General features: G+C 41.0%; 1 protein-coding gene across 1 annotated transcript in view; it reads right to left on the minus strand.

The window, feature by feature from the left end:
- The window catches only part of LOC121393224, an 89,366-nt gene that overhangs the window by 70,159 nt on the left and 6,411 nt on the right, over positions 1 to 12,796 (minus strand). The gene's annotated exons all lie outside the window — the stretch shown is intronic.

A 12,796-nucleotide genomic window follows, 5' to 3' on the forward strand; every position in this document is an offset into this window, starting at 1 on the left:
TTCTTCTTCACTACCCTGGGCAAACATATGCAGAGTAGTAAAAAAAAGGTGGCTGTTTTGTTAAAAGGGTTGTTCACCTTTAAATGAACTATTAGTATGATGTAGGGAGTGATATTCTGAGACAATAATGCAATTGGCTTTTATTTTTTATAATTTGTGGTTTTTGGCAATTTCAGCAATCTGGTTGCTAGGGTCCAAATTACCCTACAGACATAGAAAAAAGAAAAAAAAAAATTGATCAATGCACATTCCCTGGTCCCCTGTCATATCAGTAATCTATGCAGATGCATGTATTTACAAAGACAGGGGTTTTTTAGTTACAAAATTATGATCATAAATTTGATAAGCCACCATACCACGTCAAGGTAAAACCCATATGGCGGTCCATAACTATTTACCTCTGGTCATAATTTCAAATGCTAAAGCCTCCCAGCATAAGAGCATTACCTGAAATAAAAGGTCTCCCGACCTGGGCATTGGTTTTCATCATAGGGCTTAGTCCTCCCCCGCCATTAGCTTTCAAAGGGGAGAGATAACCTAGACCCCAGCATTGGTTCCATGAGATTAATCCTCCCCCGCTAGCGGCTTTTAAGAGAGAGAAACTGCCCAGACCAACACCCATTTCCAAAGGCATTGTTCCACCATTTGAAGAGACAGGTGTGGGGGTGCTACAACCACATGGAAGCCTGGCCTGCAGCATGGCTGCTGAACTTCCGAACAGAATAGATCTGCTACAATACAAAAAAAAAAACGGGAAAGGTTGTGGGAGCACTCCATGGCTTAATAAAAATGTACTAAAATACAATGGAAGTGCTACTGATCTGGCCAAATTAACTACAGACATAGAAAAAAGAAGAAAAATTCATCAATGCACATTCCCTGGTCCTCTGTCATATCAGTAATCTATGCAGATGCATGTATTTACAAAGACAGGGGTTTTTTAGTTACAAAATTATGATCATAAGTTTGATAAGCCACCATACCACATCAAGGTAAAACCCATATGGCGGTCCCTAACTATTTACCTCTGGTCATAATTTCAAATGCTAAAGCCTCCCGGCATAAGAGCATTACCTGAAATAAAAGGACTTCCGACCTGGGCATTGGTTTTCATCATAGGGCTTAGTCCTCCCCCGCCATTAACTTTCAAAGGGGAGAGATAACCTAGACCCCAGCATTCGTTCCATGAGATTAATCCTCCCCCGCTTGCGGCTTTTAAGAGAGAGAGAAACTGCCCAGACCAACACCCATTTCCAAAGGCATTGTTCCACCATTTAAAGAGACAGGTGTTGGGGTGCTACAACCACATGGAAGCCTGGCCTGCAGCATGGCTGCTGAACTTCCGAACAGAATAGATCTGCTACAATACAAAATGCAAAAAAAAAAAGGGAAAGGTTGTGGGAGCACTCCATGGCTTAATAAAAATGTACTAAAATACAATGGAAGTGCTACTGATTGGCCAGATCAGTAGCACTTCCATTGTATTTTAGTACATTTTTATTAAGCCATGGAGTGCTCCCACAACCTTTCCCTTTTTTTTTGCATCCAAATTACCCTAGCAACCATGCATTGATTTAAATAAGAGACTGGAATATGAATCAAAGAGGGTCTGAATAGAAAGAAGAGTAATAAACTGCAGCAATAACAAATTTGTAGCCTTAGAGAGCATTTGTCAGAATAAGAAGTCAAACAATTAAAAAACTATAAAAAAGAAGAAACAAAGGCCAAATAAAAAGTTGCTTAGAATTAACCATTTCATAACTAAAAGCTATGGTGAATAGACTTTACAATAATATCTGGACCACTCATGATGTTACAGGAGAAAGAGTAGTGTTGTCCCTTGACTCCGAAAAGGCGTTCGACACAGTGGAATGGCCCTATCTCTGGGCACTCCTAGAACGATATGGGCTAGGTAATCCTTTTATAAATTGGGTAAAAGCCATAAATGACGCCCGAAAGCCCGCATACTGGTAAATGCAGAGCTTTCATAAGAGTTCCCATTGGCGCGGGGCACCAGGCAGGGATGCCCACTATCCCCATTACTATTTGCCCTTGCCATTGAACCTCTAGCTGTGTTAATTCGTTACAATCAGAGCATTGCAGGGCTTAAGAAACACAGACTTGAGGAGAAAATTTCGCTATATGCTGATGACATGTTGATTTATCTGGCCAACCCAAGGGAAGCACTCACAGAACTTCTGAAGGAAGTCAAGAACTTTGGGAATTACGCAGGCCTTAGGGTCAACTGGGCAAAATCAGTGGTACTCCCTATAGATGACAAGGGTAATAGGCCAGAACTGCACTCTGCACAGCTGCAATGGGTGTCCTCCTTCACTTACCTGGGCATGGTAATCCATAAAGATCCTAGTAAATACATAGAAAAAATCCCAACAATGGTTTAATCTTCCGCTGTCATTGCCGGGACGCATTAATATTCTAAAGATGATTTTTCTTCCCAAATTTCTTTATGCGTTCCATAATTCACCCATTCTGCCTACCAAGCAATGGTTCAAAGAAGTGGACACATGTATTCGAAATTTTGTATGGGCAGGGGAACGCCCCCAAATTGCCATGCGAATGCTTCAAGCCTCCACCAACAAGGGGGGGATTAGCCCTTCCCAAATTGACACTATATTTCTATGCCAGTCAACTGGTGTACGCCTGGTGGTGGCTTAATCCAGATCCAAATAATCAGGCCACTGTTCTGGAGGCAGCAGTGGTCTCTTCCTTTGAAGCCTTAGCTAACCAACTACATAGGGGTTTGCCATCAATTTACCCCCTAACGCCCCCTATGAAGACAGTGACTCAGGTGTTCAATAGAACTGTGACAGTAGCGTACAAAAAATCAAATAGCTGGTCCAAATGGACTCCCTTGTGGGGAAACAGCACTCTTACGCACTTTCGGGCTATCCCAGATGTAAGTTTATGGGCAACTGCAGGGGTAAAACACTTGAATAATATAGTGAAGCAGGGAGAACTTAAGCAGTTCGATCAGCTGAAGCGGGAACTAGGGCTGAGCAACCAAATGCTGTTTCGATACCTTCAACTAAGGCATGCATATGTAGCCCAGTTTTCGGGGGAAGCCCTCATAGTTCAAGAGCTTACTCTAGAAAGGTACCTGCGTCGACTGCATCTTTCCAGGCCTCTTAGTTGGTTTTACACCATCCTATTAAGGGAAGATCATGATCCCATTGCTCACATTAGCCGTAAATGGGCTCAGGATCTCCCCCACTTGGAGGAGGGATCCTGGAAGGACATCTTGGAACAGGTACCCGATGTTCACATTTCAACTAGAGACAGATATATATATATATATATATATATATATATATATATATATAAAGTTTTTAAACAGAGTCTGCCTAACACCCCATAGGCTGGCACAGATCTATCAGGGACATCCTGATGTTTGTGTGAAATGCAACTTTGAACAAGGTAATTATATGCATGTATTTTGGGAGTGTCCTAAAATCCAGAGATTCTGGGCAGCCGTTCTTCAATTCATGGGATCCTCATTAGGTCTGCCCCAAATTCGAACTCCTGAATATTGCCTTTTGGGGCACATGGAGGACCTCAGCTTATCAGTTGGAGACAGACTTTGCCTGCAGCAACTACTTCACTTCGCAAGGAAAGCCATTCTTTTGACGTGGAAGGCCCCTGAACCCCCAACTCTGGGTCTTTGGATTAAGTTGATAGATGAGACGCTTCCGAAACAAAAACTTACCTACATGGCACGCGGCTGCCCAGCCAAGTTTGGGAAAATTTGGGGCCGGTGGTTGATTGATCCACAGACAGACAGCAGGTCTGTAGATATTTTGGACTGAATGTACTATTAGAACCTGGTATATCACAGGATGTAAGTAACCCATCCACTTCTTCCTTCTCCACCTCTTCTCTTTCTTCCTAATTCTAACTATCTCTACTATCTATGTTATAATAAAAATCACAACTCCTATAAAGTTTGGGTTTTCAATGCGCACAGACAGAAGAAGAGGAAGACGAGGATTGCTTCATGGTGCTCAATGAGAAGGGTCTGTGAAGTTTTCCGCTAGCAAGAGCATCATCTCGGGGTATCAGGTAAATGAATGCAATCATTGGGGGTCCTAATTTTTGGCCCCACCCCCAGTTATGGTTGACTTTCCTTTTAGCCACCTTTTTCATCACAATTCAAGCACTGCTAGCACTTGCTTATAGACTAAGAAATATACATTAAAGTTTAAGGTATATTTCATAGTCTATAAGCAATTGCTAGCAGTGCTTGAATTGTGATGAAAAAGGTGGAAGGATGCTACACGCAGCATGCAAAAAAAGCCCTACTAACTGTGATAATAAGCTTGGCCCACCAACACATTCTGGTTACACCCAATGCAAAGCAAAATTACTTTGCTAATAGCAGCAAAAACACACCCCTGTTCCATGTTTGTAATGGCAGCATTAAACACACAAAACGTCACACACCAGCTCCCGTCATTCACTTAGCCAGCCTTTAAAATCACTCAAATATTTTTATCTGTATATGGTATGCCTACATAGATACAGATGGCTAGATACACAGGTACACACACAGACGTATATCTCGGATTTTGCCTCTTTTCTAGATTTTGAAACCACTAGTGAAGCCCAGCTAATATGGTAATATGCTGTTGTAGGTTATCATAGCTTTTTGAAATTTGAATATATTTGTAGGTCAGTGTGCATATAATTTTCCAGGGGGCATCAACTGTAAACAGCCAGTTTTAGAAAATGGCCACTTTATAATGTGGTAGCCCACTTACCATGTCTCCTATATAACCTATAACTATAACCTATTTGATTTGGGGCATGGTATATTGGGAGAGCCCTTCTCACATCACTAAATGCTCACTGCTCATGTGTACATCTTACTCTGAGAGGAAATGGTAAAAGCTGGGGGAATGTCATATAGTTCAGGTTGTGGGGTCCTAAACTGAGTAACTCCTGGGGGAATATAGTTCATGTTGTGGGGTCCTAAACTGAGTAACTCCCGGGGGAATCCAAGGGTGTTGCTATGTATACAGTTTTTTTGTGCCAAGCCTGTATACAGATGCTAAGGTAATGACAGGTTTGTAGGCAGCATTGGACTGGCACACTGGGAGCCCAACGGGGTTGTGACACAAAGGCCACTCCTGCAGCCACCAGGGCCACCCTCCCAACTGCCAACCTCCCCCCATTACGCATGCATGGTGTCACTTCGCACTGAGTCAATTTCAGTACTTCAAGTACTGGGGCCAGCAGATCGGGGGATTGGTTCTGGGCCTCTCTTTGTAGGAAAATAATTTATTAACAAAGCCCATACAGTCAGTTAAAGGGATCCGGTCATCGGAAAACATGTTTTTTTCAAAACGCATCAGTTAATAATGCTACTCCAACAGAATTCTGCATTGAAATCCATTTCTCAAAAGAGCAAACATATTTTTTTATATTCAGTTTTGAAATCTGACATGGGGCTAGATATATTGTCAAAGCCTTTGCATGAACAGTACATTATTTTAAGCCTTTAATTAGCAACACTTAGGGGCCGATTCATGAAGCTCGAGTGAAGGATTCGAAGTAAAAAAACGTTGAATTTCGAAGTGTTTTTTGGGCTACTTCGACCATCGAATGGGCTACTTCGACCTTCGACTACGAATCGAAGGATTCGAACTAAAAATCGTTCGACTATTCGACCATTCGATAGTCGAAGTACTGCCTCTTTAAAAAAAACTTCGACCCCCTACTTCGGCAGCTAAAAGCTACCGAAGTCAATGTTAGCCTATGGGGAAGGTCCCCATAGGCTTGCCTAAGTTTTTTTGATCGAAGGATATTCCTTCGATCGTTGGATTAAAATCCTTTGAATCGTTCGATTCGAAGGATTTAATCGTTCGATCGAAGGAATAATCCTTCTATCGTTCGATCGCAGCATTTGCGCTAAATCCTTCGACTTCGATATTCGAAGTCGAAGGATTTTAGTTCCTAGTCGAATATCGAGGGTTAATTAACCCTCGATATTCGACTCTTGATGAACCGGCCCCATACAGTATATCAGTTGTACTTACTAAATCACAAAGAGCACAATTTATCCCATTAAATTACCTGCATCTCAACTGCACTCAAAAAGTACCACAGCATGCCCTTAGGCACTGAAAAAAACCCTTTCCGAATATCAAGATAGAACCTTCTTTCTTTTGATCGGAATGGATGCTCTCACTTATATATTTATACATGTACATAGTTACTGTATATCTCCCCTTAAGCAACTTTTCTCTATTATAAACAAGTTAGCAAGTCTTTATTTACAACTGAAACTTAAACTGTACCTGTTTAGTTGCCCTTCTTTGGACACTCTCTAATTCAATAATATATTGTTTGAGCACTAGAGATCAAAAAACAAGGGAAAGTTGTGCTCACCACTAATTTTTAAAACCATTAGGCGGGGGTGCAATGAGGCTGTGACCACAAAATACATATAGACGAATACAAAAGTCCTCTGCACTCAACCCATTATCAATATATCCAAGACAGAGACATTTTGTGCATACTACTACTAAAAAATGCAAAAATGCCTTACCCTTTAAACAAAACAGGGATTGTTTGTCCATATATTGCAATATATTTAAGCTGGCCAACTACGTCAAAGTCATCCCATATCTGGCCAGTCCTATGCTCAATTTTCATCTGAATCATTAAGAATTCTATTGCTCCATTATACATTTTACAAAGGGACTAAGTTTTACCTGCAACTCACTAGCTGCTTTCAAAGTAAAACTCCCAAACTTGGCTGCCCTTTTATTAGACACCAGTGGGATCACCTGACTATAGTTGGGAAGGGTGGGAGCTACAACATGGAGCTGGTCACTGCTCCTGTATAACTATAACAAACAAGGGAAAGTTGTGCTCACCACTAATTTTTTTTTTTATTTAATTTTTTTTTATTTTCACGGAAAAAAGAAAATTCTTACAAGCATAATATTAGCACATTTATGAATGGTACAGTTACATTACTTTAGATTGGAGCAGTAAAACTTGCAGGCATTGATTGCTATAGACATTTCCATGTGTTATCAATAAACCTTGGTATCGAGTATTTTAGCGAGTAAATGACTTTATTAGTGCTGTCGTCACGTGCTCAGCCTGTAGTATGAGGTAAGTATTGGCCAATCCTCTATCAATGCTTCGTATATTACCAAGAGGGGAGGAAGAAGGTGAATAATAAAGGTAGGAATGCAGGGAGGAAGAGAAAAAAAAAATAAAAAAAAGGGGGGGGGAGTAAGGGAGGGAGGTCAGAGGATGAGAGCAGAGGAGCCAAACCATTGAATCAATTTGAGTCTGTTTGGGTTGTCTCGAATTCAGCCCAGGGGAGCCACAACAGTGCGTTTTTGTAGCCTGTACCTTGCAGATATGCTCTAATGGCTTCCATATTTCTTACACATTTCACTTTGGTGATAAGGGCCTGTTGGTTTGGTAAATAGGTGCTCCTCCACTTGGCGGCTCTTAGCGTCTTCCCTGCCGTGAGTATATGTGTCGCAAGCTTAGTAGAATCTGAGGTCTTCAGTGCTGTGAGAGGTAGACCCAAGAGAAAAGACAATTTAAAAAAAAGTTTAAAAATGGCGGATAAGGTGTGAGCCACCATTTCCCAAAATTCTCGAACAATCTTGCAGGTCCACCACATGTGATAAAATGTACCCCACTCTCCACATCCTCCAAAACATAGCGAGGGAAGACTGTTGCTTGAAAGGTGGGCCAGCTGTGAGGGAGTGCAGTACCATCTGAATATCAATTTATAGGCCTTCTCCAATATTACGGTGCACACTGATGTCTTGCTAGCCTTATCCCAAATTGTTTGCCACTGATCCTGATCAATTGGCGCTTGTAGATCTCCCTCCCATTTCTTCATATATGGTTGAACTAAAGTAGTATTATCTTCCGCGAGCCTGTCGTATATAATTGATATCAAGCGAACAGTCTGATCCGAGTTGTGGCACAGAAGTTCAAATCGAGTGAAGGTCGGTATCAAAGTGTTGCTCTGTAAGAAGGTTTGTGATATAAAATGACGTATCTGCAAGTATCTAAGAAACTGGCCGTTTGGAATGTGGTGACTGTCTTTAAGGTCTGGAAAGGTACGTATCTCTCGCCCGGCTACTAAAGTTGAACAGAGATGTGCTTTGTTATCTATCCAGGGGAGAAAGTTCTTTGTTACCAACCCTGGGAGGAATTTTTTATTTCCCAAAAATGTGCAGAATAATGAGTTGCGTGGAGATAGATGTAGTTTGTCTCTATATCTATCCCAGAGTTGTTATGAGTGCTTTGTTGTGGGGGGAAGGTAGTAGTATATCTCTATCTTTCTCCGGTATCCATATAAACTGATTCAATGTCATAGGGGCCAGGCTCGAGTTTTCAATTTCCAACCACGGCATGATAGGAGTTCTGTGCATTGATACTACTTCAGATAGTCTTGCTGCCATATAGTATCGGAATATGTGTGGCACCCCTAGTCCTCCTATTTTTTTTGGCTTTGTCATTATGTCCAGTTTTATTCTAGGTCGTTTATTCTCCCAGATGAAATTCGTGATGGCCTTTTGCAATGAGTTAGCCGTTCGTTCCGAAAAGTATATTGGGAGAACTCGTCATCCCATATCTGGCCAGTCTTATTCATCTGATTCATTAAGAATTATATGGGATGACTTTGACGTAGTTGGCCAGCTTAAATATATTGCAATATATGGACAAACAATCCCTGTTTTGTTTAAAGGGTAAGGCATTTGTTAGTAGCAGTATGCACAAAATGTCTCTGTCTTGGATATATTGATAATGGGTTGAGTGCAGAGGACTTTTGTATTCATCTATATATATATATATATATATATATATATATATATATATATATATATATATATATATATATATATATCTTCCTATACACAGATTGTATACCTGTATATATAGGATCTGTTATCTGGAAACCGATTATCCAGAAAGCTGAAAATTACAGGAATTCCATCTCCAATAGACTCCATTTTAACCAAATAATTTGAATTTTAAAAATGCTTTCCTTTTTTGTCTGAACTAATAAAACAGTACCTTGTACTTGAACCTAAGATTAATTTATGCTTACAGGAGTCAAAACAATTTTGTTGGGTTTATTTAGGTTTTATTTATCAAAGGTCCAGTTTATAAGGTTTTTGAGGTTTGCTTATTATGAGTAAACCCGAATGTAAAAAACTCAAATCAATGCAATCAGGTTGAAAAAATCAAATATGCGAATTGATTGAGTTATCATAAAAAAAACCTTGAATATCTCAAATTGATCAAGTTTTCGAGTGCAAACCACGGAAACAACCCAAAGAGCACGAAGGCTAAAAACATCTTGAAATGGTTCAAGGGACCTCTGCCATTGACTTGTAGATGACATCAACAGGTTTCAGCTGGAGTACTTTTGGATTTGTGCAGGGCCGGAACTAGGGGTAAGCAGAGTAGGCAAAGTAGGCACATGCCAAGGGCGGAAAGCGGGGGGGGCAGGCAAGTACCTACTCTGCCACCTACTCCAAGTCCGGTCCCCAGTCTCCCCGACTGCCTATTCTCGATCCCAGTCATTTTACGCTGTTGCACATGAGTGCTCCCAGCTGGCGCCGCGACTGGCCAGGTTGCCTAGGGCGCCTGGTCGGCCTGGCCCGGCTCTGGATTTGTGCAACTTCGGGGCATAATAAATTTAAAAAAACTCTTGTTTTTTTATCTGAAACTACCCTCAGAAAAACTTGACTTTTTCAGGAAATACACAACTCGACCTTTGATAAATAACCCCTTTAATGTTATGGGGATTATTTACTAAACCTTCTAATCAAGCTTTTTTTTTTTTGCAAAAACTAGAATTTTTAGAAAAAACATATTTTTCGAGATTTATTATACCCAAAAAAGCCTGAATCCGAAAATCCATCATCTCAGACCTGTCGAGGTCCTGTATAATTCAATGGGAGAGGCACCTATCTCAATTTGTGGATTGCACTGGGCTTAGCACAAAAATTGGACTTTTCTACGATTTCGGTTTTTGATTGACTTTTCCACGATCCTATTAAATTGAGTTTTTTTTATATAAATAAGATAAAATCGGGCATGGGCGTTTGGTTGAGCTTTTTTTTATTAATATTATGAGATAAGTTGGATTTTAGTAAATAACCCCCCTTAAAGGAAAACTATACCCCAGAATGAATACTTAAGCAACAGATAGTTTATATCAAATTAAGTGGCATATTAAACAATCATACCAAACTGGTATATATATTTAAGTAAATATTGCCCTTTTACATCTTTTGCCTTGAACCACCATTTCGTGATGGTCTCTGTGCTGCCTCAGAGATCACCTGACCAGAAATACTGCAACTCTAACTGTAACAGGTATAGAACAAGTATAGAAGCAAAAGACATAACTCTGTCTGTTAATTGGCTCATGTGACCTAACATATGGTTAGTTTGGCTTATATTGTATATTATTATGAAAATGGTTTATTTACATGAAGCAGGGTTTTACATATGAGCTGTTTTATCCAATTTATTTTTTATAGTGGCCTACATTGTTTTGGGGGTATAATTTTGATTTAATGGCATTTTGATAAATGACTTAAGGTATGAAGATCTATAGTATGAAAAGATCCCTTATCCAGAAAACCACAGGTCCAAAGCATTTTGGATTATACTTCCCAGCTCTATGTATATATATATATATATACATAGACAGATCGGCACTCTCCTGGTGTTATATTGATTAATCTTTATTTCACATAATATTACAGCATCAAATACGATATTTCAGTGCTACCCGGGAACCTTTCTTAAGGTTCGGGTGGGACCAAAATGTCGGATTTGATACGTTGTTATTATGTGAACTAAAGATTCACAACAGATGTATGTCTTTTTACAACTTCTTACTACCGGTATGTAAAATCAAGTACACATTATACCCAGAGGGCTCATGAGTTATATGCGAGTTTACATAGAAGGCTGGCTAGGAGCTATTTAAAATGGAACAATAAACAATCAGGAACAAAGCTGCCACAGACTGTAAAGATTGGGGCACATTGAATTTACAGGAAGCAATGCCCCCCACCTAGGGTTGCCACCTTTCTCCCTAGGGAAACCTGTCAGGGGGCGGGCCAGTGACTTCGGGGTGTGGGCCAGATGACGTTGGGGACACATGCTGGATAACGTCTAGGGCAGGGAGGTGATGTTGGGGGGCAGGCCGATTGACGTTGGGGGCCATGACATTGGGGGGCAGACCGGATGAAGCCGGTGGCGGGGAGGGTGGTTTAGGGGCTGTATAGATGACATGGGGGCAGGACTGATGAAGTGTCGATCAGAGATTCACTGATCACCATGTCATTCATTTCAATGTCCTGTCCGGATTTCCTAATTTGGAAATTCAGAAGGGCACTTTTAACCCGAGCAGCCCCTCCAAACACCGGGCTGTGCGGGCGGAAACCCTACCTGTATGTGTTGTAATAAGAAAAAATGCCTGTTTACACCTATTTCCACACCGCATCAAGTTTCAATGACCAACACAAGAAAATAAATAAATATAAAAACCTCAAAAAGAAACACCCTCTGCATCCTAACGCATTCCTAGTGACCATAACTCTACATACATATTTCAAAGCAATAAACTGAACAATAAATAGGAAAACATGAAATGCAATAAACTTTTAGCAAAAGCATAGCCATGAGACAGAAATATCAAGAGATAAATCCAATACAATAACGACAATATTGAAAATGTTTGGTCATGTGCAAAAAAAGATGCAGATGTAGACCAAGCACAAGTGAAAAAAATTGTCATCAGGTCCCTTCACATTGCTCCATTAAGAACCTAGAGCAAACGAAAGGGCCAGGGAGCAACATGTGTACCAAACAAATGCCCTAGGCACAGATGTCGCCCCTGCTGACACCACCCCTCTCCGCTTCTGAATGTAGAGCTGCCACCTTTCGTCCTTGGGGAAACGTGGCAGGGGGTGGACCGGTGACGCTGGGGTTTGGGCAGGATGATGTTGGGGGAACAAGCCCGATAAAGTCGAGGGCAGGAAGGTGATGTTGGGGGGGCAGACCGGATGAAACCGGGGGCAGGGCAGTGACATTGGGGGGAAGACCGGATGAAGCCGGTGGTGGGGAGGGTGACTTAGGAGCTGGATCGATGACATGGGGCCAGGACTGATGAAGTGTCGATCAGAGATTCACTGATCACCATGTCATTCACTTCAATGTCCTGTCCGGATTTCCTAATTTGGAAATTCAGAAGGGCACTTTTAAACCGAGCAGCCCCTCCAAACACCGGGCTGTGCCGGTGGAAACCCTACCTGTATGTGTTGTAATAAGAAAAAATGCCTGTTTGCACACCGCATCAAGCTTCAATGACCACCACAACAAATTCGTAGCGACCATAACAAAAAATAGGAAAAGATGAAATGCAATAAAATTTTAGTAAAAGCATACCAATGAGACAAATATCAAGAGTTAAATCCAATACAATAACAACATTATTGAAAATTTCTGGTCATGTGCAAAAAAAGATGCGGATGTAGACCAAGCACAACACTATTTCAAGTCACAAGTGAAAAAAGATTTCAGCGGGTCCCTTCGCATTGCTCCATGATGATCTTAGAGCACGGGTCCCCAACCTTTTTTACCCGTGAGCCACATTCAAATGTAAAAAGAGTTGGGGAGCAACACAAGCAACACAAGTCCCTTTGGGTGCCAAATAAGGGCTACCATTGGCTATTTGGTAGCCTCTATGGGAACTGGCAGCCTACAGGAGACT

The sequence above is a fragment of the Xenopus laevis genome, chromosome 1L, assembly GCF_017654675.1.
Source record: "Xenopus laevis strain J_2021 chromosome 1L, Xenopus_laevis_v10.1, whole genome shotgun sequence".
Lineage (NCBI taxonomy): Eukaryota > Metazoa > Chordata > Amphibia > Anura > Pipidae > Xenopus > Xenopus laevis.